This window comes from Dromiciops gliroides, chromosome 5 (assembly GCF_019393635.1).
Source record: "Dromiciops gliroides isolate mDroGli1 chromosome 5, mDroGli1.pri, whole genome shotgun sequence".
In the NCBI taxonomy this organism is placed as follows: Eukaryota; Metazoa; Chordata; class Mammalia; order Microbiotheria; family Microbiotheriidae; genus Dromiciops; species Dromiciops gliroides.
Window position 1 is genome coordinate 29,582,457 of NC_057865.1, and position 25,570 is coordinate 29,608,026.

At 41.2% G+C, this 25,570-nt stretch overlaps 1 protein-coding gene across 4 annotated transcripts in view; it reads left to right on the forward strand.

Annotated features, from left to right (window-relative positions):
* Window positions 1-25,570, forward strand: part of THRB (thyroid hormone receptor beta) — a 440,576-nt gene that overhangs the window by 175,438 nt on the left and 239,568 nt on the right. For all 4 annotated transcript variants that reach the window (XM_043968992.1, XM_043968989.1, XM_043968991.1 and 1 more), the window contains exon 2: window positions 19,139-19,211. The gene's annotated coding sequence lies outside the window, so the exon portion shown is untranslated. The remainder of the gene's footprint in view (window positions 1-19,138; window positions 19,212-25,570) is intronic.

Below are 25,570 nucleotides of genomic sequence, written 5' to 3' on the forward strand. Positions count from 1 at the left end.
GTATAGTTTTCCTGGATCTGCTTATTTTACTCTGTGCTGGTTCCCCTTCCCTGAATTCTTCCTATTCGTCATTTCTTACAGTGCATTGCATTCATGTATCACAATTTGTTCAGTCATTTCCCAATGGCATCAATATTTACTTGACATTGAAACAGAAATAAACTTAACGTCCTCTTCCTGGGGAAGGAGGGTCCACGTGATCCCACGGGCGAGCCCCTCATCATTTGTGACCAGTTCTCATCTGGCAGATGCATTCAGCCTTAGCAACTCTCCTGTCTGTGTTGGCCAGCAGCCCCATCCACCCAAGAGCATGACTGATCCTCCTTCTGCATATAAAGATAAGCCTGGGTGGGAGCCTGACTGCAAATGATGCAGGTCATGATTTGTTTAGGGGTTTGGAGAGATGGGCATAAAAATCTTTGTTCAACCTCACCCCCCAAAAAGGTTTTTAAGTGAGTTTTCGTGGCACCTTTCTTGAGGAGAAATTTCTTTGTGCCTTAAGGAGGTCAAGTTCATTCTTTTATGCCTGAGCTAATTCCTTCTCCAAATGTTTATTTGCTCTGTGGTTACCAAACTTAAAAGGCCAAATAAGGATCTTATAACAACAGCATTGGACTTGAAGTACTAAACTTGGAGTCACAGTGCCTGAGTTTGAATTCTGCTTCAGCCTTTTACTTCCTGTATAGCCTTGGGCAAATTGCTTAACCAATATGGGCCTTGATTTCTGTATAAATTCTCCTCTGGATCTAGATCATTCTCTGATCCTGTGGCATTCATGACAAAGGAAAACCGAGACTTTGAAGATTTAGATCCTATCTGTGTTGAGAGATGGTAGTGGCTCTCCTCCATTTCCAAATACAGAGCCTTGGGTTTCTTTTTAAGACGGGTAGATGGGCCAGAGTATGTAGGAAAACACAGGGAAGCCTGTTGGAGAATCAATGGCAAAGGAAAGTTTATTCCCTGTGAGGCGTTAGAAGTAAAACCCAGGCTCAGAGCTACAGCCACATGTGCTGGCTGCTAATGACGCCATTGGAGAGGAAGGACAGGAAATCCTTGTCCTATGGGCGTTGAGTTCTGTGTTCCAGGGTGACATGACTCCTTGGCTGAGGAATCAGAAACTGATGAGTTCTGCTCCCGTCTCTGCAACTGGCTGACTCATTGAGTAAGAGGCACTTGGCCTGGATTGGTTTCCCAGTGCTGGGGGGGAGGAGGTAGTCCTTTCTATTTCCTTATCAAGCAGAGTCTGGGTGAAGCATTGCCCACAGAAAAAGTATACAGGACTTCTAAAATGACATATTTCCCAGTGCATGCCTCTTGTGCTAAGGATTAAGAAACATGCCAACAAAGGAGCCCCGTGTCAAAAGAAAGCCTTGGTTTTTGCCTGCTTAGGGCATCTTAAAAATCCCAAGAACCCCCCCCCCCCCAGTTCTTGACTTCTACTAAGAGCTAATCCATAGTGCTCTGGAGTTTGCACAGACCTCACAAATCTTTGCCAGAGAAGGGGGCATGGGAGTCAATGGTTTGGTGATACCAGAACTCTTGGATGAAACACCCAAAGGTTGTTGATGTGGAAGGGCTGGCAGGATGTGTGGATGTGGGTATAAGGGATGTAGGAGAAAGAGGGAGAGAGGAAGAGAGAGACACAGACAGAGACAGACAGAAACAGACAGAGACAGACAAACAGAGATAGACAGAGCACTAGGTCAGCACTCAGGATTTTGATGAGAATTTGGAATAGCTGTACTTCAACAAACCTTTATCTAGCACCAAATATGTTCTAGGCTCTGAGGATAAAAAGATACAAATGTCCCTGCCCTTGAACAGCTTACATTCTCCCAATGGAAGGAAGAGTATGGGGGTGGGCTCCAATATCTGAGAGAGAGGAATGGTTTTTTGGCCTTTCTTTGTATCCCCAGTATGTAGAACAGATCTTGGCACAAAGGAAGCCCATAACAAATGCTTGTTGAATAATAACCAGGAGATCAGGAAAGACCTCATGTGGGAGGTGTCACCTGAGATATCATTCCATGAAGGATGCTACAAGGTGGGACTGAGGAGGGATGACATAGCTTCCATGAACACACAGAGGCAAGAGATGAAATCTCATGTATAGAGAACAACCAGGATCAGTTTACCTGAAATGAAGAGTGCATGAAATGGAGCAATAGGAAATGCAACAGGGAAGCTAGTGTGGGCAAGGTTCTAGAAGCTTCAAATGCCAGGTTGAGAAGATGAAATAAAGTGGTGACACCTTCAACACACCCTAAAGGCCCAGGCAGATGCCATCTCAGAGATGCTTTCCAAGGCTGTCAGGAAGACCTTATCAACCCAAACTTGCCAAATCTCAGAAGGCTTACAATGCTCCCCATCACCCATGGAGCAGTGCTAAGCATAACCTTGGCATGCAAGAAAACTGGAGGAGGGGAAACAGACAATACACACGGTTCCTCTGGCAGTTTTCCCAGGGGTTGGCAAGCTGAGGAGGCACACAGAGGTATGCCTATGTCAGAGAAGACACCAGGCAATCCCGACAATGAAGTGGCATAACTCCCAAACCCTGAGTCTGTGTTCCTCTCTGAAAGCAGCTGAAACTACTGCCAGGCACCACAATTACAGTTTGTCTACTGCGCCCCATAAGAAACTCCACTTTTCCTTCTTAAATCCATCGAGGGAGGTAGCCCAGCTCAACTAGGAGCCATCCAGTGCTTTTCCAGTTGTCGCTCTGACTCCACTCACAGTCCTCAGCTTTCCTCCATGGCCCTGGCCAGGGTGCTGACACTATCTCCCTTTCATGGTCCATTCTCCTCCTCCCCCAAGGAAGATCAGTGGGACCTCCCTACATATTTTGAGTATAACTCTCTAACTACTGAAAGGTCATGGACATTCTCAGCTAACTCCCATAGTTAGTCAACAGACATTTATTAAGTGCTTACTATCTGCCAGGCAGGCAGCTAAGTGGCTCAGTGGATAGAGCACTGGACCTGGAGGCAAGAAGACCAGAGTTCAAATCTGTCCTCAGCTGCTTACTAGCTGTGTGGCCATGGACACATGTCCAATGGGAAATCATTCCAGAATCTTTGCCAAGAAAACTTCCTATGGGACACAGAGTCAGACAAGATTCAACATCAACAACAACAAAAATTGCCAGACACTGCTAAGCACCAGTTCTATAAAGGCAATATGATACCATAGATTTAAAGCTAGATGAGATTTTATAACTCACTATGCCTACCCCCCCTTATTTTATAGATGAGGAAACTGAGGCATCGAGAAGTTGAGTGACTTGTTCAGGTGGGGGTCACATAGCTAATAAGTATCTGTGATGGGATTTGAACCTAGGTCTTGTTTCTAAGCTTAGCTCTTTTTCCATGACACCACACTGCCTCTGAGGTAGAATCTTTTGGTTCTGTTCATCTTTCAGCCTATCTAGTAATATTATTGCCCTTCTGTCAGAAATTTAAGGTCTCTTCAAATTCATTTTCCAATCTCATCTACAGAAACAGGTTGTTTCTTATGTCACTGTGGGAATTTGGGAAAAACACCAGGACTTGGGGTCATGAAGCATGAAGAACTCGGTCAATTTCCCAGATACATGAGTTCTTAGCTCATATGTCACTAAGTTCTGTTACTAAGTAATAAGAGCTAGCATGCAAATGGTACTTGGTTTACAGAGCACTTTATACATGTTATGTCTTGTGATCCTCACAACAACATTGTGTTATTACTCCCACTTCACAGATGAGGAAACTGAGGCATGGAGAGGTTTAGTGAATTATTTAGAGTCACATAGCTAGTAAGTGTCTGAGACAAGATTCAGACTCGTGTCTTCCTGACTCCATGTCCAGTCACTAAGCCACTTAATGATCCTGAATATTTGTCCTCTTTAGCCTCAGATAATCTGTCTACTGTGAGTCTCTAAGAGTCCCACAACTCCATCCATTTTTCTGAAGTATTGCCTGTGCTTGCTTTCTTTGTGCTGGGTGGCTTGAATTCCCTTTAATTGGTGAAGTTTCCAGCTCAACAGTGCTCATCTTCTACATATTTGTTAAGCACACATATGGGAAAATCCCTCAGTTAACTGAAAAGGGCAGAACACATTGTGTCAATCTAGGCAAATCCCATCATTGGTAGGAAGTGGAGCCAGTCCTTCCAAAAATGGGAAGTACAATGCTGTGGACAATGTTTATGCCCAGCTTCCTTGTCTCTGTCTTAGAATTCCTAACCTCCTTCAGGACTCAGCTAATATTCCATTTCCTATGAGATGTCTTATATGAACCCCTTACTTGTTGGTGCTTTCTTTGTCCTTCTCAAATTATTGTGATTATACCTATGTGTTTACAAGCTTTATTCCCCTCATTAGAATGTAAATTTTTGGTGGGTAGGGACTTGTTAATTTTGTCTTTGTATTCCAAGTTTCTTGTGCTAAATAAATGGAATAACAGCATTAGAGATAGAAAGCAGGAAGAGACCTCAGCAGCCATCTTGTTCCCCTCCCACCCCCAATTTTTTTACAGATAAGAAATCTTGGTCTGAGAGAATTTAAGTGAAGTGCCTTGTCCAAGGCCAAATAGTTAGTAAATATCAGCAGTGGGATTTGAACCCACGTTCTCTCTTCCCAGAGTCAGTGCTTTTCTTCCTGCTCCACACTACCTCAAATGTTCAGTGAATATAGGTCAACCAATTGATCAATTGACAAACATCTCTCAATCATCTCCTATTTTCCAAGTGCTTTGCTGATCACTGAGGTTATAAAAGCAAAACTGTAAAGTCTGCATCTACAGACCTTACAATCCACTAGGAAAAACAGCATATACATTTGTGTATGTGTGTATACACATATATGTATATATATATACATATTATATATGCATATATTTATAAATGCAAGGTAATTTTCAAGGGTAGATACTAGCAGCTGGGAGAAAAAGCTTCATGTCGTTGGCAGCATCTGAGCTGAGCTCTGAATAGAGCAGGGATTCTGAGAGCTAGAGTTAAAAAGGAGAAACATTCCAAGAATGAGAGGGCAGCCTATGCAAAGGTGTGGAGATGGGAGATGACACACTTTGTGTGAAAAACAGCAAGAAGGCTGGTTTGGTAGACATGTAGGGTCAATGAAAAGGAATAATGCATAATATAGTCTGAAAGCAGCTTGGGACCTGGGAACAGATAGTACATTCTTGAGAAATGGTATATAATGATAAGGATAGTGGTGTTGTCTTGTGAATGGGGGTGGAGGTCAATGAAAAGGAATAATGCATAATATAGTCTGAAAGCAGCTTAGGACCTGGGAACAGATAGTACATTCTTGAGAAATGGTATATAATGATAAGGATAGTGGTGTTCTCTTGTGAATGGGGGTGGGGGGATAAATCTTCTATTAAGTAATGTTCCATGTGAATTTGTGGTTGAGAAAGCACCACCCAAGGCCATAGGAACCCTATGGTTTCTGGCATTTCTTGGTATAGTGCCTATGGTCACACATCAAACATAATGCCAGATGTGTCCAATCAGGCCATCAGTGGAGCAAATGGATTGCATTCTTAGTCATCACCTCCCTGATATTTCTGGCTAGCAGGAAGCCTTGATTAGCTCAAGCTCTTTCTCACTGGGTACCAAACCATGACTGTGCCCCTGTAAAAACTGCAGTCATCCCAAGAACATGAATCATAAGGAGAGGGAATAAAAAAGTGAAAATATTCATAAACACTGAGCATGACATTCTGATAATCAAAGTATTTATTAAGTGCCTACTGTGTGCTAACTATTGATCTTAGTGCCATGGAGACAAAGAAAAGCAAAAGCAAAACAAAACAAAAACCACCACCAGTAACAACCATAATCCCTTCCTCAAGGAGCTCAATCTAATGAGGAAGACAACATGCCAACAACTATGTACAAACAGGATATCTACAGCATTGTAGACAATCAACAGAAGGAAGGCACTGTGATAGGGAGGACTGGGAAGGGCTTCTTGTGACTTGAGCTGATAAGATTCAGATTTCACTAAAATATGTCAGTGTTAATGGGTCATTAGGACCATGGCTGGGTCCTCTCAGCAAGGACATCAGATCCCAGGTATCCTCGACACTGAACATCTTTTACATGTATCACACTGTAGGTTTTCATTGCTATTATCAGTTAATGAGGATAGGAGAGAAGAGGGTTAATAACAGAGAGGCAGAAAGCTTTAGGCTCTAATTTGTCCTCCCTTTCTGGTAAGTTTTGAGAAAGGGCAATTCAAGAAGTAACCCCACCACCAAAAGATGTCAGTCTCCATAAAGAATGAGCTGCCATTGGGAAAGCTCTCTTCATATTATTATTGGAGTAAGGGAGAACCTATTAAAAATCCTAGCTTTGACATATACAGGCAAATTGTTTCATCTCTGAGCCTTAGTTTCTTTATCTGTAAAATGGGAATTATAACATTTGTAGTATCTCCTTCATGAGACTGGAAAGCATTTTGTAATATAGAACTTATAGAACTATGTAAGTGCTCACCATAGTGGCCATGAGAGGCAGTGTTACACAGTGGATAGAGTGGATCTCAGAGTCAGGAAGATCTGAGTTCAAGTCTCACCTCTGACATGTACTGGCTGTGTGACTCTGGAAGAGTCACTTAACCTTTTAGTGCCCCCCAACCCCAGGCACCTCTCTAAGACTATGAGTTATTGATCTGTACATGAAGTATCTACAATGGGATTTCCCCACACAGATGAAATATGTCAAGTCTGAAAAATAAACAAGTTAGAGAGTGCCCTGAAGAAAGCAATATTGTGAAGACACTTGAGAACCTTCCCTGTGATAATCATTGGAGGGAAGTGGTGACTTAAAAGGACATGAAAGAAGGATTAGACTGGCTCTACTTGGCCCCAGAGGATCCAGGAACAGTGGGCAGGATTTGTGGAGAGGTAGGCATAGACTCTACCTCTCTTACAGAAAGAAAATAACCCTAACTCTTAAGAGCTCCTCAAGAATAGAATGGCCTCCCTTGGTTGGCACTGAGCTCACCCTCAGTGGAAGCTAGCCAAGGTGGGTAATGTTGTAGAAGGAATTGTCCATCTTATAGCCTCTGAGGCCCCTTCAAGCTTTTAGAGACTGAGATTTTTTGTGTTAGTCAACTCAACAAGGCTTTTTAAATGTCTAGTGATCTTGTAGTTTGGGAGTTTTGTGGACTCATAATTAGAGAAGATGCCCTGTAAGCTTCTAGTGAGGCAGGGCCATTTTAATGGTGGGTTGGGTTTTTTGCCTTTAGCAAAAATGCCTTTAGTGAGTATACTAATATAACTTGTTTAGGGTCTTCAGAGATAAAAGCATAAAAGCAGGATAATAATTTCCCTTTGTCATTACTGAAAGCAGAACAGAGAGAACTGGGTTTAAAATAGAGCATAGAAGAACATGGCTTAGAAATTAAGGAAGGTGTCTTGATGGTAAGCATTGATAAATGTTAGTGAAGAAAAGAGTCCAGGGACTCTCTGGATGTCAAAAAAACAAGAGAGAATAACATATGTGCATGATAATTTAGGTATAATTCTGTATTATTTTCACACCCTTAGAGAGCGTATGGTCTTATTTTGGTTCTGGCAAATGACCACATAAAAATAGCTCATACTTACATAAAGTGTTGTAAAGATGCACAGACATCTTATTTCATGCCCCCAAGCCTTGGGAGGCAAGGATGACTGTTATTGTAGCCTATTTTACAAATGGGGAAGGTGATATTTAGAGAGATAGAGTATCTTGTGCAAAGACACAGATCTAGTAAAACCCAGAGGTGAGAGTCAGACTCAGTTCTTTTGGGTATAAATCTAGTGGTTGTTTTTTTTCCAGTTATACTGTTCCATAAAAATCACCATTGTTCTATGAGTTAGCCTAGAACCTAAGCCAATTCCAAATCCATGGTTGCATACCCACCCTCAATCAAGCTGATCAAAACCTGGCAGGTAAGGCTAAGAATAAACTACCCAGATGCCTTTACACTCAAGTTATTAGGAAATTACAGGATGCCTCTGGATGTTCTAGACCAAAGCACTTAGACATAATTTTAGAATTAGAAGGGGCGTAGAGTCCAGCCCCTTCATTTCACAGATAAGGAAACTGGGCTTTGAATAGGGATCATGATTTGTCCAGGGGTACACACCTCATAAGTGGACTTCTCAATTTAATTCAATTCAATCATCATTTATATTCAGCACTTACTACATAAAAACATGCCATACAATGTGCTAGATGCCAAGGAACACAAGGACTAAAAGGAGATAATACTTACCCTCCAAGTGCTTTTATTCCACTGGGGAGTGACAGGGAATGGAACACACAACAGGTTTATAGATGTTGTTATTGTTCAGTCATTTCAGTTGTGTCTGACCCCCCTCCCTTTGGGGGTTGTCTTGGCAAAAATACAAGAGTGGTTTGCCATTTCCTTTTCCGGCTCATTTCACAGTTGAGGAAACTAAAGCAAACAGATTTGGGTGACTTGCCCAGGGTCACGCAGCTAGTAAGGGTCTGAGTCCAGATTTGAACTCATGAAGATCAGTCCTCTTGATTCCAGACCCAAAGTTCTATCCACTGTATCACCAAAATACTTTATTACAAATCAATTGCATTTTCTACTATACCACTACTAGATTATGAACTCACTAGCAGAAACTACACCTAACAAAGAACCTTGAAATTAGTGAGCACTTAGTAAATATTTGTTGAGTTGAATTGACTCACCTAACTCTTGACATGTGACCAGAGTGCACTGCACAGTTAGACCATGTGGTGTCCTTATAGACTGGAGATTTACTGATTAATGTTAATTTATTCTAGAACCATGGAATTATCAAACCTGAATATGGTACAAAGATATCTGAAAGAGTCTCTATATAAAATGATATAATTAATATGATACAACAAAATATAATATAATATGTGTATATATAGATGAAATTTTATAACATTAGCTTGTTTTCATTTTCTGGGGACATAGCCAGGTACAGTGTTGAACTTGGCTAATGCATAGCTTTGTTTTGCTAAATAACAATAGGTTTAGTAATATGAAACTAATCTGATCATGGTTCTCTGAATTTAAAAAAAATCCCATGAGTTCTGTTTGGGGTTGGTGTCTACTCAGATAAAAGAATAGCTACAAAGAGTGTTTGGAAACATACTATTGCCTGATAGCTCCTACCTCCAACATACTATTAATTATTTCCATCCTCAGTTTCTGCTGCTAATCCTGAATATCTTTTTCTGTCCAGTGGTTTCCCCTGCCTTGGACCCTTAGGTGGTGCAGTGGAAAGAGTGCCAGACCTAAAGTCAGGAAGACCTGAGTTCAAATCCAACCTCAGACACTTAATAGCTGTGTGACCCTGGGCTAGTCACTTAACCCTGTTTACCTCAGTTTCCTCATCTGTAAAATGAGCCAGAGAAGGAAATGACAAACAACACTAGTATTTTTGCCAAGAAAATCCCAAACGGGGCCATAAAGAGTCAGACCCAACTGAAAAATGACCAAACAACAACAAGTTTCTCCTACCATATTTTGTTGAAGGACCTTGAGTAATGACTTTCCAGGGCAGTAAAAGCCAAGCTTTTCTTTGAAGGGGTAGATGGGAGAACAATCTGGTGTAGCAGAAGATAGAAAGAGAAGGGATAATAACCTTAGCCTGTATTTCCATTGCTGAACAGCAAAAGATGTGTTGGAAAAGATTGTGAGGATTTGATCGCCACCATTCCATTTTCAGTAACTGTCAACGATGAGGTAACAAGTTGACCCAGCAACCCTTGTCTTCACAAAGGATCCTGGGAGAACAGACCAATACTCCTTCCCCCCACTCCCAGTAAATTCCTCAGAATGGAGTCTTCTGCTACTAACAAACTTACCTTGGTAAATAAACTTGAGGTGGACAGGTCATCAGCAACTTGGTGGTAACGAAATGTCAGTTTTTTCCATTCTCTTGGAAATGATTTCCCAATGTTTTGTTCATTTGGAATCTTTTTCTATTTTATTTTATTTTAATTTTTAAAATTTTTATTGTCCAGATCTGTGACTTCACCAACATAGGGAACTCCTAATACGAAAACTCCACCTACTGAGACAAATCAGCAATTTCTTTATTAATTATAATCATAGAGAATCACTGGGGATAAGGGGAAAGCAGTAAGAGGTTAGGTAGATTTTCCAGGGTAACACAGATAGGATGCATGTGAGAGACTGGACTTTAACCCATGTCTTCCTGAGTTGTTATCCCTTTGCTATGCTGCCTTTAGAACTAAAGACTTTTTTAAGGAAATAATTGTTTTTCTGTCTATATTTTGATCTGAGACATTATCATCTTGCTGACCAAAGCTTTGCCTCGGAAGAAGGTTAGGCTTACCATGGAGTATACACCTAGTTTGGCTCCTGTGAGAAAATCTGCCCATTTGCAAATTGTCAAATCCCTGTCCAAGTTCAGAAGACTATATATATAGGGCCTCTAAAATTCGAACCAAAGCAGTCCGCATCATTTGAAAAATGGGAATTGATCATACAAATATCAGAGATGTCCTATCTGACCTTCATAAGAACACTGTTCAAAAGGATATATGAGGCATGCAAACCTTACCGTCATGTGTTGGCAGAGGAAACTCTTCCCAATAAGTATGATTTTGTGTATTCCACTGAAGTCAAAGCAAAGTTAGTGGTTTTAATGGAGCCCTATCTAGTTCTCTGAAATTGGGGAAGGTCTATTTGGTGGATCTCTTTGCTAGGAGATAGTTTTTTTTTATGAATGGGAAACCTGTCTTGTATGTACATAGCTAAGGCAAGCTGATATTTATGAATAATTTAACCTTAGGCTAATTGCTTGCTGTAGGAAAAAATATCATCTTCCCCTCCCCCTCAAAAAAAGTTCTGAATTGAATTAAATTACTGGGAAAAATAGGAATAGTAAGAGTGATGAAAACATGAAAATAGTTCCAAAGACAGCATAGCAAAGGGATAACAACTCAGGAGGACATGGGTTAAAGTCTTGTCTCTCACACACATTCTTACATTGAAGACTTACAGATACCAAGTCCTCATAGTATCTTTGAAAAACTAAATCAGGGCTGATTTACAGATTGAAAAAAAAAGTCTGGTTCAAGAGACTGACCTAACTGACCTATTATCTGAAATGTGGAAAAAATACAGTGTTTGGAATGAGAGGACCTCAGTTCCAATCCTGCCTAGGACAGATCATTTCATCTTGCTGGACCTCACTTTTCCTCATCTGTAAAATGAAACAGATTGGATAGCACACAAGATCCTTTGGCAGTTCTAAACTGATGATTGTCTGATAGCACTATACAAACTTCAATGCACTATAGAAATACCAACATTAATAGTAGAAAAAGCATATATTCTGAGGAAGAAGAGAAAGGGCAGTGATTACATCTGCTCTCTGATCCTTCCTGCTTCTGTGTGATTGTGGGAAAATCATTTCACTTACCTGAACTAATCAGTAAAATGGAGGAGTTGGGATAGGTTCCTTCTAGCTCTTGATTTATCATCCTGTCTTTTCTTCTAATTCTGTTCATCTTTTAATAGACTGTATGTTCTGAAGACAGAACTACTCTGCTACCTTCTCTTAAAATAGTCGGGTCTTTGTTCTCTTTTTTCTTTTTCCTAAGAGACTGTTTCATTGGTGAAATATTTGAGGAAGCTGCTATCTATGATTATTTTTGAAGTGATGGTTGGCTTAAGAAGAAATTTACATGGAGAGTCAGTGAAGTTCCCTTTAATGTTATCATTTGCTGTGAATACTTAGCTAGGACTCACTAATCAAACTGTATACCTTCACTTAGTCTAGTGAGTTGTATCTGATTGGTTACTCATCAGTGAGAGGAAAGAGAGGGCAGGCATGAGGGAAAAGATCCTAAAAATGAAATTGTCTGAATAACAGAGAACCACAGTGGATAGCCTAAAAAACCTACTGTATCTTGAGCCTATGAAATTGGACATCGTTTGTGTTAATGTGAAGATAGCTGATAATTTTCATTTATTTCCACAAATATTGCACATAATCCTCAGTATAAGCATAATGGTTAAAAAGCAACTTCTAATGAAGACATCTAGCACTCAACACAGTAGGCACTTTAAAAATGTTTATTACTTTATCTTACTTGGGAGGAGGGAAAGGTAATAGATCCAGGAGGAAGAGAGTTCAGCTACCCTTTCTCCACACCCTATCAACTTTCCAAAGTGATCTTTTGGCACAATTTCAAATATTATTTTTAACCTCTGGGGGTTTTTTATGCTCAATCTTTGCAATGAAATTTGTGCCTGGTTATGTTATTGTGTTCTTTCAGGAGATTAATTTAGTACTTAGTTACCATACACAGAAAAAAAACCAATTTAGGAACCATTTATAAATAACATATTAGTCAAACTCAATGAATGGGAACTTTATTTACACTTTAACCTTTCTTTTGCATTAATTGAAAGTAGTCATGGGAAGTTGAGCCTGCCTAACCTCAGGTCAGACAGCTACAAAGTGAACCATTTCCTGCCCAGAAATAAATGCATTCCAAATTTAAGAAGGGTGCTATGGGTCTGATTTTTTTCTTAACTAGAAAATCCTGCACAATTGATATATTTGAATCTGAATTTAAAATGCCCCCAGAACACAGAGACTAGACTAGGTTTGTTCCAAGGGTTGACTCCCATTTCTTTTCTTTAAACCCAATGCAAATAAAGTTAGTCACTGGTTCCTTTTAGCAATGGCTATATAGTCACAGATGCATATTTTTCAAATGACTAGTCCAAGAATGCTAAAAGAACCTGTTGAAGTTGGAAGGGCCCCAAGTCTGGCCTGAGTTCTTTTCATTTCCTTCCTTGCTGTCACACTTGTGCAAAAACTGGCATGATTTTAAGTCTCCAGTTTTAATTTGCTTTGTCTTGGAGTTAAAGTGAAAAATATGGTAGATATCCTGTTGTATGCATATTACTTGGTGTTAAGGGCTAAAATTCTAGCTAAACTGTCTAAAATATCTAATGAGTGGTCACCAATAAATTATAAGCTTTAGCAAGAGTTAGACTTTTAAGCATTTATTAAGGAGAATAAGAATTTGGTAAAGAGAGAGAAAGGCCTAGATTCCTATCTATTAAAGGGAGAGCACATTTCTAGCTCCACTCTCCACCAGAGTCCAAAGGAAAAGAGAGCGAGACCGAGCGCCAGTCTCTTCCTTCCTCCTCCCACTAGTCCACGTCACTTCCTGATGCCAAAGAAAAGACTCCTGGTCTTGCCCTCAAAGACCTTCGCTTCATGGGCAGAACTCTTCTACAGTAGGTCTCCAGCAGGTGGTGTTATTCCAATCGTTACAGTCCCCCCTGTTGTTCCTCAAGAAACAAAATGTTTCCTTGACGGAACAGTAAAAAGAATATAATAACTATTGCTAACTAATAATATGTGAACAACAATATAGAAAAGGAAGAGAGGAAAGTTTTGTCCAGAGGAGCGATTTTTTTTTGTCCTCATGAACCGACGCTTTGACATTAGTCTTGCAAAGGGAGGGCCTCTGCAGAGAATACATGTTACAGATGGTGTATATTATAACAGAAAGAGAAAAAAACCAACAAAAACAACAAATCAAAACTGTTCATTTAAAGTCTCTGAAAGTCTTTTCTTAGATGTCCTCTAGGTGTAGTCGTGGAATGGAAGTCTTTTCAGGGGTTGAGGTGTAGATGCTGGTAATCAGCCAGGAAAACTTCCTACAAAATTGAGCTTAACACAACTTTAAAATAGCTTTGTCAATAATCAAATCAAACAATGAAAGTTCTCAAAAACATGTCTAAGGGAATACAGAATCTTAGTTGTTAACACGTGAAACATATAATAAAACAAAAATTGAAACATTCTTTAAAATTATAATATTACTATAGTCCCCCCTTACGGAGGGTAATTGAGAAGGCAATTGCTGCAATATTAATTAATAAAAATAATTTTTATCTTTGTTTTATCACTTTTTGCATCATCTGCCTAATTATCCTCATGCCATTATGAGAAATTCAAAAATCTAATATAATTGGTAACAGGTGTCAAGGCCAAATTCAACACTGTATTTATCATGACACCTGAGATAATTATGGGGGTTACCATAAAAGAACAGAGAAATGATGGGATATGAGCATTCCCACACTTGAGCAATATGTACTGCCCATACAGTATGCCAGGCTTAAAATAGGTGGATGGAATACATGTCCATGCCACCGAACATATTGGAGGAAACCGAGTCAGACTTAATCAGATGCATGGGATTGAGATGTCCATGGCATCAGGCATATAGGAGGGAGCATAGAAGCTAGGTGTAGAAGTGAGATGGGTGGGATCAATACTTCCAGCCATCTGTACAATATTGTGGGGAAAAATAAAATAAAATATTAAACCAAGAGAATCCAAACTCAACATTTGTCAAAAGCCGTTCCCTCGGCCATACCTTAACTTCGTGCATGTCTCCCCTCATGTAACAGTTCAATGTCTGCTCTTTGCATGTATTCCTCTTGTGATTGGATGGCATCTTGGCCAACTGGCATCTGATAGCTCAGAATAAAGGCAATTAATGTCTTAAATGATAAGTTCCCATAATCCAAGTCTCATATGGATTTAAAAATTGAGGATAATAAATGATTGCAAAAAATGTGAATACATCTTGACTCAGAATATAATATATAATTATGCAACAATTTCAAATAATACCTTTTTACTTAGTATACAATTACTTTTGTGAAAAATCTGAACATATTTAAATACAAGTTAAAGCACAACACAATCCTAAAGAAAACTTTTTTTGAAAAAAGAAAACTTTTACAAACATTCCCCTCTTTTTTTTTAAAATATGCTTATCAAAAATAATACTTCTAGAATCAATTTACACTTGCCATGGCAACCAATTTGCCAAGGAAATGCTTTAAAGAGTTTGATCAAATAATCAGTTGAGAAAAAATAACAAAAAACAACTCAGAATATGGGAGCACAATACTCCTAGAATTAACATTGTATTATGAAATCAAAACCATCTTGCAATGTTTCAAAATTAGAGATGAATAAATAGAAAAAAATACACATGGAACAATAAAAGACAATGAAATTCAAACTAGGGAAATCTAAATGAATATGAACTTAATATTAATAAGAGTATTATAAAATATAAACTTGATCATATGACTATAAAAATCAACTGGAGGAGCCTCCTATGGTCTGGGAGGAGACAGGAAGGAGGAAAGGGAGCCTGCGCAGAGAGAGCTGGCCTTTTTGGCTTCCGGACTTGATGGTGGTGGTGGCAGAGGACTTCACAGGAAATTTGAGGAAAGATAGGAATGCCAGGCTGTTAGAATTCTGTTCTCAATCTTTTTCTTTCTATTTTCCAATAAACCCTTAAAAAGCTAAACTCGTTTTATCAGTGATTTTTAGTCAGTTTCCCCCAAACTGGGGGAACACATTAGAATCCACATTTAGAATCTTAAATTACACATTGGGAAACATTTTAGTGGGAAAACTTGGAAACTTTATGGTGGTTTCTTCGATTGTTGACCTGTATCAACTCATAAAAGTCCAGTATTAATTAATACGCGGTATTCCACACTGAGAGTTTCCCACTTCTGCAAAGAAGAGTAGGGAGGTACATTTTATTCATTATAATTGGTCATTATAATCAATTACACAACAGTCACCTTTGACTTCTTTTTCATTGTGCTTTCCACTTACATCATTGTAGTCATGGTATATATGGTATTTTTGGTCCTACTTCATTGCGTTAGTTCATATAAAGCTTCTCATATTTGTCTTTATGTCTTATGGCTCCTTTATAATCACATACCACAATTCATTTAGCCTTTCCCCAATCAGTGAGCACTTTTGTTTCCAGTTTTTGACAGCACAAAAAATGATATAAATATTTTGGTGTGTATGAGACCTTTCTTCCTATCTCTTACCTATTTGGGGTATTTTCCTCAGAGTAGAACTCTTAGACCCTAAGCCCTTAAAGATGATGTCATAGTTGTGTAGGTTCTCATAGGTCCTGCCAAATTGGAGAATCTTTGCCTGTCATACATCAAGGCTAATATCAGAAAGGAATACCAATGAATTAGTTGATGTCATAATTTTATTTTTGGCCATAGCAGCTCTGGAAGATAATCTCCCAAGTTGTAGAGGGACCATGATCTCCATCAGTGGAGGCAATGTTCCACACCTGTAAAATTCCAGCCCACTGAAGTGTCATCATATCTAATTTCTAACTCTACCATGCCCCTCCCAAGTGAAAAGCATTTTGCTGTATTTGATGATTGGGGAACACAAAGGACCTGCTGTTCAGAGTCTATGTTTTACATATTCCTGGTCTTCAGTCATGTGAGTCTTCATTTGTCTGATTTTCCAGGAATGAACAAGTCACATTTAGACATTTCAGTCTGAATACTTAAAATGTCCTCAATTAGCAGAATCTGGAGACTATAGCTTAGGCAAGTGGCCTAAAAATAGTTAGATGAGTTCAGTTCCAAAGTATAACCCAACAGTGTTTGAAAATAAGCTGTTAAAAAAATAAAAATAAAAATAAAAACATAGACGATCCAAAGCAAATAGTTTAGACTCACACTATATCGAATGCCATCCTAGCTTATCTCTGCCAGGTTTTGCCATAGTATTCAGATCAGGATGAAAGGAGTTCAAAGTCAGGTTTGTCTGGAGGAATATAGCAAGATAGAGCTCAAAGGATAGAGTTGCAATGTCCACAAGATCCCCATTCAGTCCATGACAAAATCTACTCACAGGATTTGAGAGGAGACAGTTGCAATGTCAAGAGCCAGCTTGAGTTTGATACAGAGGAATTGCATCTACCTGAGGACAGAAGTCAGCCGAGCTCACTCACTATCAGGTTGCATCAAGATTTGCTTGCTCAGTGGGCTCTGGCCTCACTCTGGCTCTTAACAGAGTTGGCCCCAATTCTTCTGACACTGCAGTGGGGAATGCCGCGCATGCCTTGCCATGGGGTGCAGATAAGCAGCCATTATGTGCAGAAGCTCAAATTTTTCTGAGCCTGTCCTCTTTCCAGCCTTGCTGGATAATTATTTCCAGGGCAGTACCTCTGAATGAGATAGCACTATTGAGCTCAATATCAGAAAGCAGTGAACTCTACCCCTGACATGTCTAGAGGCTAACCCTGCTAGGTCCCCTTTTGTTGGGGGGCACATGCCTTTCCAGCCTGGTCAGTGTCCTGAGCACTCATTGGGAAAAAGATGGTTTATCCTTTGTGTGCCTGAGAAAGCATAAATCCCTAGTGGGGTTCTGATGGTATGGATATGCCTTTGTGTGTGGGGGGGGGGCGGGGCGTCCCTCTCTTCTTGATGTTCTATAGATTATCAGTGCCCATCCTAAAATGTGTTACCCACCTGGAATCAGATCAGAATACAGAGGGATTATAACCTCCCTCATCCTGAACCACATTATATGGCTGACACTTACTGAGCTTGCTGGATACTCTCTTAACAATTCTCTTTTTCATGAGCTCTGCAAGAACAGGGACTGCCTTTTATCTTTCTTTGCATCTCCTTTGCTTAGCCTGGTGCCTGACTCACAGAAAGCACTTAAGAGATGTAGACTGACTGAGTTCCAGTAAAACTTCCCACATTGTGTGCTTGGGAGCTGACTTTTTGAGCCCAGGTGTAAGACTTTACACTCATCCTCATTCAGTAGATTTTCCCCAATGTTCTCATTGCTTGAGGTCTTTTGGATAATGGTATAGGACTGGAAAAGGACTTGGAAAAGCTCTAGGATGCATTGAGGAAATGGTTAGTAGACATCTAAGAAAGGAAGAGATGGATAGCCCAGCCAAGTGCCATGCTAGATTCACCCCATTTCCTTTTATGAAGGGATTAATAGACTGGTGCATGGGGCGTGGGTAGAACAGCAAACATTTGACTAATCCTCTCACACTAATCTTGTGAAAAAGATGAAAGCAAACAATTAGGAGATAACACAGTTGAATAAACTCAAAACTGGATGAATAGCTGGATTTAGAGAATCATGATGAATGCATAGGTTTCAGCTTAAAAAGCTAACTACAGTAGAATGCCTTAGGGACATGTACCTGGCCATGGGTGGTAACATTTTTATCAGTGATCTGGAGGATGTCAGAGATGGCATGCTTATCAAACTTTCAAACTTGACTAAATCAGGATCAATGAGTGTCAGGGTTGCATAATAGATGGGGAGCTGACCTCATAGTCAGAAAGAGCTAATGTAGGGTCCTTCTTCTGATGCATATAGGCTGTGTTAATCCCACCTTTCCAGTCTCCTTATATGTTACTCCCCTTCACATACTCTTCCATCGTGCTACCCTGAGCTGTTTTCAGCTCTCTGAATGTGATTCACTGTGTTTAGCATAGTTGTTGTTGTTTGTCCTTTATTCTCAAAGAGGACCGTGACAGATGTCATGACTTTCAATGAATTGGATTTGTGAGGAAGGGCTGTGCAAAGTCACCAGCCTTGCTCTCTTCTCCAGAGACATCTGGGTCCATTGGCAAGATATATTATCAGGACAATTGGAGATGGCCCCGGGTGCTTAAGGCAATTGGAGTTAGGTGACTTGCCCAGGGTCACACAGCTAGTAAATATCTGAGGTGGGATTTGAACTCAGGTCCTCCCAACTTCATGGCCAGTGTTCTATCTAGTGGGCCACCTAAGCTGCCTCACTTAGCATAGTGCCTGGTATAGATAAGATTCTATCCTGATATAGAACAGGCTGTCCCAAGAGGCAATGAGTTCCCTCTTAGTGGCGGTTTTGGACTGAACAATAACAATGTACTTAACTACAATCAGCTGATAACCGTTTATTAAGCACCTATTATGTTCCAGGCACCTTATTATCACAGAGATAGAGTTTTTTAGTCAGATCTTCTTTTATTTTATTTTTATTTTTTTTGGCGAGGCAATGAGGGTTAAGTGACTTGTCCAGGGTCACACAGCTAGTAAGTGTCGAGTGTCGGATTCTGGATTTGAACACAGGTCCTCCTGAATCCAGGGCCGGTGCTTTATCCACCGCACCACCTAGCTGCCCCCAGATCTTCTTTTAGCAGGTGCAGGGTGCAGGTGATGTTTCACAAAACCTTAATTTCCATTTGGTCTGTGTCTCCCTCTTCTAGATTGGCTGTTTTTCTTGGGGTGGCCACTGTCTTCTGCATGCTGACTTCCCAACATGGTTTGACGGAGGAGAAGGTAAGAAGTCATGCTTGACTTTCACTTTTGGATTGGAGCTCTTTATACTGAAATGCCAACTCTGTTTTTTTAATGACTATTATGTAATTATTGCTGGTTGTCTTTGGAACTACTGCCATTTGACAGTTTTCAAGCTCTCTGGCGCCTTAGAGTTGATAAACAGCACCCACCAAACGTGCAAAAGAGACATGATACAAGCAAACGGAAGAGAATACAGTGGGGGCAGGAAGGGAGGTAGAATTAGGACAGTGACCAACAAGAGCCCATTTTACCCTAGTTATCAGGACAATTTCTGCAGGGTGAGGACAGAACTGGGCCTCTTCACTTCTCTTGTTAGGGAGGTGCTAACAAGCCACCCAAATTGGATAATAAAATAATCTGGCGAATCATTGTTGAACTAAGCACCTGCCCCAATTACAGATGACACTTTCTTCCTGACAAGTCTGCGGAATTTTCCTTTTTATCCCAAGATGTTTTGTAATTCCAAGCCGCTGGCTTGGCTTCTTGGCCTATCATTTGGAGCATCGTCTGTTTATATCATTATAACAACACAGTTCCCATTCGTGTCTCTGCAGCTAGGGTTATGTCAGCGTTTTCCCTTTTGAGTTTATTTTTTTTAGCAGACTCTAACCTCACCATTACAAAAACAACAACAAACAACCCACCATCCTGCTTGCTATAGCTTGACATTCAAGCTTGGCCAGGGTCGAGTGGTGGATACAGAAAGCTCACTGGCTGCCTCTGAATAAGGTCTTTGTGCCTCTCCCCCCCCTCCCTCCCCCTCCCCAGCCCCCTGGCCTCTGGCCTATTGTCCGGGCTTCTAAGTTTGGGTGGTTTTATCTGATTATAGCTTGTACTAATATTACAGCCTCCCGTCCAAAGCCTCTCACTTGCAGGCCCCCAACTTGGCTCCCTGACATGGCTCTGCGGTCTTAGCCTGTGGACAGATCTATGCCATCTAGTCCTTGTGTGTGACAAGGAAGAAGGAGGTGTGTGTGTGTGTGTGTGTGTGTGTGTGTGTGTGTGTGTGTGTGTGTGTGTGTGTGTGTGTGTTCCGGCATGGGGGCATTTGTGCGTTTTTCCAAAATCTTAAGGAAGATGAGCCCACTAGAGAGGAAGTGCACTATTAGGTTTCAAATTCATCAAATTAAACAAACATTCATTAAGCCTTTGCTGCGCATAGATCATAAGCCAAGCACTGGTTAGGAGACTTAGCTAAGACACAATCCACGCCTTGATAGGGCTTTCAGTGTAAGTTTGATGAAGAATCATGGGATCATGATTAATGCTCTAAGGAAACTTAGAGGCAATAGAATTAGATGCATGCCTAAGGTGCCCACTTGCTCAGGGTCACAAAGCTAGTCAGTGGCTGAAGTGGGATTTGAATACAGGTCTTCCTTCATCTTGTCTTCTCATAAGTGGGGTGATATAACTCATGCCCAGATAACTCTAGCACTAAATAATGTATCAGCCGTTCATCAGAGAGGTACCATTGCCTTGCTGTGAGAGGAGCAAAGCATCAATGATGGAGAAGATTAGAGAAAGCTTCCCAGGGCAATGTGGAACTTGAGGGTTGAGTGGGTCACTCCCCTGGTGAAGAAGTGTCAGTGGCTCTCTGTTGCCCATAGAATAAAATACACACATTTCTTTAAGTAAAGAAGCACCTTCAGAGTCTAGTCCCAGCCTTTCTTCCTCAGACTGAATATACTTTCCTTCCTCTGTGATTCCTGGCATGTAAGCTCCTACCTCTGACTCTTGGTGCCCAGATGGCCTCTGGGGGTATTCTCAGCTCCGGATCACAGATCCTAGATTTCCTGCCCCCAAGGCTTTGCACTAGCTGCCCCCAGTGCCTGGTATGCCATCTCTCCTTGCCACCTCCTTTTAAAACCCCCAACTTTCAGCACCATCTACCCAAAATGCCTGTTTTCCTCACATGTGTGTACTTCCATAGGTGTATATTATAATATATTGAATTCATGCATTTATACATGTATATATTGTTTCTCCCAAGTAAGAAGGCAGGGGCTGTTTTGTGTTTATCACTGTCTGCACATTGCGTAGGGAGGCAAATGGGCAGAGTAGAGAGCCCTCCTCAAAGCCAGGAAGACTCAAGTTCAAATCCTGCCTCTGACTGTGGGCTACTCAAAAGCAAGAGGTTTCATTTTTCATCCTTTGCACATAGTAGGCACTTAAATGCGTGTCAACCTACTGTGTGACCTTAGGCAAGTTGCTTAACTTCTCAATGATCTAGGCAACTCCCCTAGAAGACTTTAAGTTGCACTGGCATTGGCGAAGGGAGTTTCCTCCCCCGGGAGTTCTCTTTCCTAATGAAATCACAGCCCCAGGCCCTATCCCTGGCGCAGTAGGTGGCACAGAGTAATCCCTGGGTCAATACTTGTTGGTTCTCCCTGGGCAGTGTGCTATGCACAGACAAAAGAGCCTTTGCTGACTGATGGCTTTACATTCTTCCAGAGGATGTAAGATGTGCACAGATAAGTGGAGAGAGAGAATGTGAGGAGGGAGAGAGGGCAGACCTGGGGGCACGAGGGAGTGACACCTCAGCTGGGGTTTGGAGCAAGAGAAGGCTTCTGAGAGGCTTCCCAGGCATGGGGAGGGGGCGGAGCTGTTGCAATGGGTGGGAATCAAGAGTGGAATGTAGGGTTCAGAGATCCCAAAGACAGTGTAGCTAGAACACTGTTTGTGAAGGGGAGGTGTTTGGGATAAAGCAGGACAGATGAGTTGACCTTAAGTGGCAGAAATCTTTTAATGATGAGCCTTCAATTGGGGAATCAGTAGGAGGAAAATGGGAGAAGGAATGAATGAATGAATGACACGTTAAATGCTTCATATGTGCCAAGCACTGTGTTAAATGCTGAGGATGTTGTTATTTAGTCATTTCAGTGTCTGACTCCATTTGGAGTTTTCTTGACAAAGATACTGGAGGGCTTTTCCATTTCCTTCTCCGGCTCATTTTGCAGGTGAGGAAACTGAGGCAAACAGGGTGAAGTGACTTGTCCACGGTCACACAGCCAGTAAGTGTCTGAGGCTAGATTTGAACTCAGGAAGATGAGTCTTCCTGACTCCAGGCCCAGGGCTCTGTGTATGTCACCCTGCTGCCCTGAAGATACATATAGAATTATAAGACAACCCTTACTCTCAAAGAGCACACATTCTAATGGTGATGGGGTGGGCACAACACACATAGGAGGTTTTATATGCAAGTCAGGTGGAAAGGTTCTGTCATCCTTAAGGGGCAGCAATAAACCAGGTGGCAATGATTTGCCTTCATTTCTACTGATAAAATCTTATCAGGTTCTGATGTTGAACCACTTGATAGAGCTGAAGACCTTGATATTGAGCACTCTCTCTTCTGAGCGGTCAGTAGCTCTGGTTATTTAGCACCCACAAGAACAGTTACCAGACTGCATCACCCAAAGGGGTTGTTGCTTCCTGGGAAGATGGTAGCCACGGTTGGAATGGAAGCAGCTTCACTGGGACCTTTGCCGTCCCCAGGGCTTTGGAGCTGACCTGCCTGCTGGTGGTGGTTGGACACTGATTGCTATTGGTGGTGAGGAAAATGGGCTCCTTCTCCACAAGGATTGCTCCCCTCAGTGGTGGCTTCAGGGCCCAGACTGGGAGCCAAGCTGGTGGTCTGGAAGGCTTAGATATGACCAAGACTCTTGAGCTCCGGGATGCATCTCCATTGGGGTCTGGTAGTTGAGGGGAACTGGTAGTTGATCTAGTGATGATGCTCTGAGTCTTCTAGAAGATACCACTTTCTGTCTCTCCCACTAGATGTCTTGTTCCTTCCACTGGGCTGCCTCGCTTTCTCTGCAGAAGGTCAGTCAGCATGTGGCAGGAATGACTGGCACCATGTCCACAGTCATTGCTTCACACATGATGGCTGAGGGGTCTATACTGGCAGCAGAGTGGTGGCGAGGTTGTGGAATGAGGGACTCCCACCCCTGGTGCCCATGGGCTTTTTTACCTTCATAGATTTAGAACTGGAAAGAATCACAGGAGAAGCGAAAGAAAGAAAGTAGAGGATATCTGTAGGGGCCAGTTTAGTTTGGTTGGAGACCAGAGTATGTGGAAAGGCAGGGTTAAGCTCGCCAAGACTGTGGATAGTCTTGGATGTCAGGAAGTTTCAATTTCAAAGTAGAGGTTTTTTTAACTGCAGGGATTGTGTGTGTGTGTGTGTGTGTGTGTGTGTGTGTATGTGTGTGTATACACACACATATATATCATCTATATACATATGTTAACCATATGTACACATGTGTATATGTGTCTCTCTCACTCTATCCACACACAATTGGTTTCCTTTGTAACTTATGCATTTTATGTCATGCATTTAAAAACATCATTCTGATGAGAGGTTCATAGGCATCACCAGATTGAGCCAAAGGGTGTCCTGGCCTAGATTTCCTTGGTTTCCAAGGTGGAGAGCAGAGAGATGAAGAAACCCCTCTAGGATTGTTCTTGTTCCAATATCAAGTATTCAGTTGTCCCCAAGACCCCAGAGATATCCTGGCATCATCTATTACAATTGGGGTCATACTGACCCTCCTAATATGAAAATGCATCCAACCTTCACCTCTTACTGGGCTTTGTCCCCAGGAGCCAGAGAGCTACTGTGACCTGGGCACACCCTGATGGGTCCAGGGCAATCTTAGGATGGCTCCCAGAACCACAGAATTTGAGGATTCCAAGAAACCAGAGGAATGATCAAAGCCAGCTCCACACACAAAAAGAATTCCCACCATAATGCAAGAAAACCAGGTCCACTTGGGGCATCTTCCTAGAATTTTTTATTCAACTCAATGAGCATTTATTGGTTATGTTTTATATTCTAGTCACTGTTGGTTATAAAAAGATGAAAAGGAGTTAGTACTTACCTTCAAAGAGTTTGCATTTTATTGGGAGAGGCTGGGCATGAGGAAAAGGAATAGATAAGTGGTATGCAAATAAATAAAATACAAGATAATTTGGGAAGTTGGAGTAAGAATTTTGAACCCCATGAAAACAGACTGGAGGAAGACTTCAGAAAACTTGTACCCTCATCACCCATTCAGTATAAGTGGAGAGAATATTGGAATTGGTATCAGAGGAACTAGGTTCAAATCCTGTCTCAAGTAGGGAATCACTAGATGACTCCTGGCAAATAGCTTTACCTCTTCACGTCACAATATAAAACAAGGTGGTTGAACACAACTTCTTTAGAGCCTTAAACCTCCTTTCAGTTTCTGATGCTACAAGATAACTTGGTTCTTGGTGTAGTTAGGGTGTGCTAAAGCATGCAAATCAGGCTAAGAATTTTAATTTGCAATATTCACGTATGCATCCCCCCCCTTTCACCAAACACTTCACACACACACACACACACACACACACACAGATATTAACTATATGTGGTTGACATTAAGCACTCATGGCTCCCCTCATCATAGGACCCTCCAGAATCCTAGGGACGAGACAGCTGTCTCTGGAGATAGGCACCACACAAACTTAGACTTCTGTTAGACCCTTGGAATACAGAAAGGTTATGGGATATGGGTGGTATGCTTAGATACCCAAGACCAGGGGTTTCATGACAAAGGGCAATGGCTTAAGCTCAGCCCAGTTCAGAGGGTGTTTACCCCACAATTTGTTTCTCTAACTGGTGTCAAATACTGAGGCATATTTCAAGGCTAGGACGACATGTTCAGACCCCGAAAATCAGTAATGACTTTCAGCTTGAATTTCCTTCCACAATATTGGCATAAAAACCAAGATATGCCCCTGACTAAATATAGAAGAATCCCACGTTTCAGGTATTAAGAGATAGGGCTTCTGAACTATACGTGCATGGTATTCTATCAAGCTTTTACCAGGTGGTTTAAGGAAACATGATTTGGCCTTTTAAAATATATCTTAAACCATGTAGAAATGTTCTAAAGGCATTCTATTTTACATAAACACTTGAGTGTATATATGCATGTATGCATATATACACATATATACATGTAGACATATATACATGTATATATACATATAATGCCCTGATGCAATCCCATTTAAATGTCCTATTTGAGTTTCAGAAAGAAAGCAGGAAAGTGGAAAGTGGTTTACCCAGATCAGCTCAGAGTCCCTGGCCAAGACTCCTTGCTGTTAATGCTTCAGGGGATAAGAAGTGGCAGGTGGTCTTGGGGGATGCCAAGAGAGAAGGGATGGGATCTGAGGACTCCCATAGCCAAGGATTTAGTGTAATGGTACCCCTTTTGCACTACCAAGGAGCCCTTCACTACTGTGGTGTTTCATAACAACAATTTCTTTGAATCCCCAGTGCTGATTCAAATCGACAAGGGCACAGTTCAGTG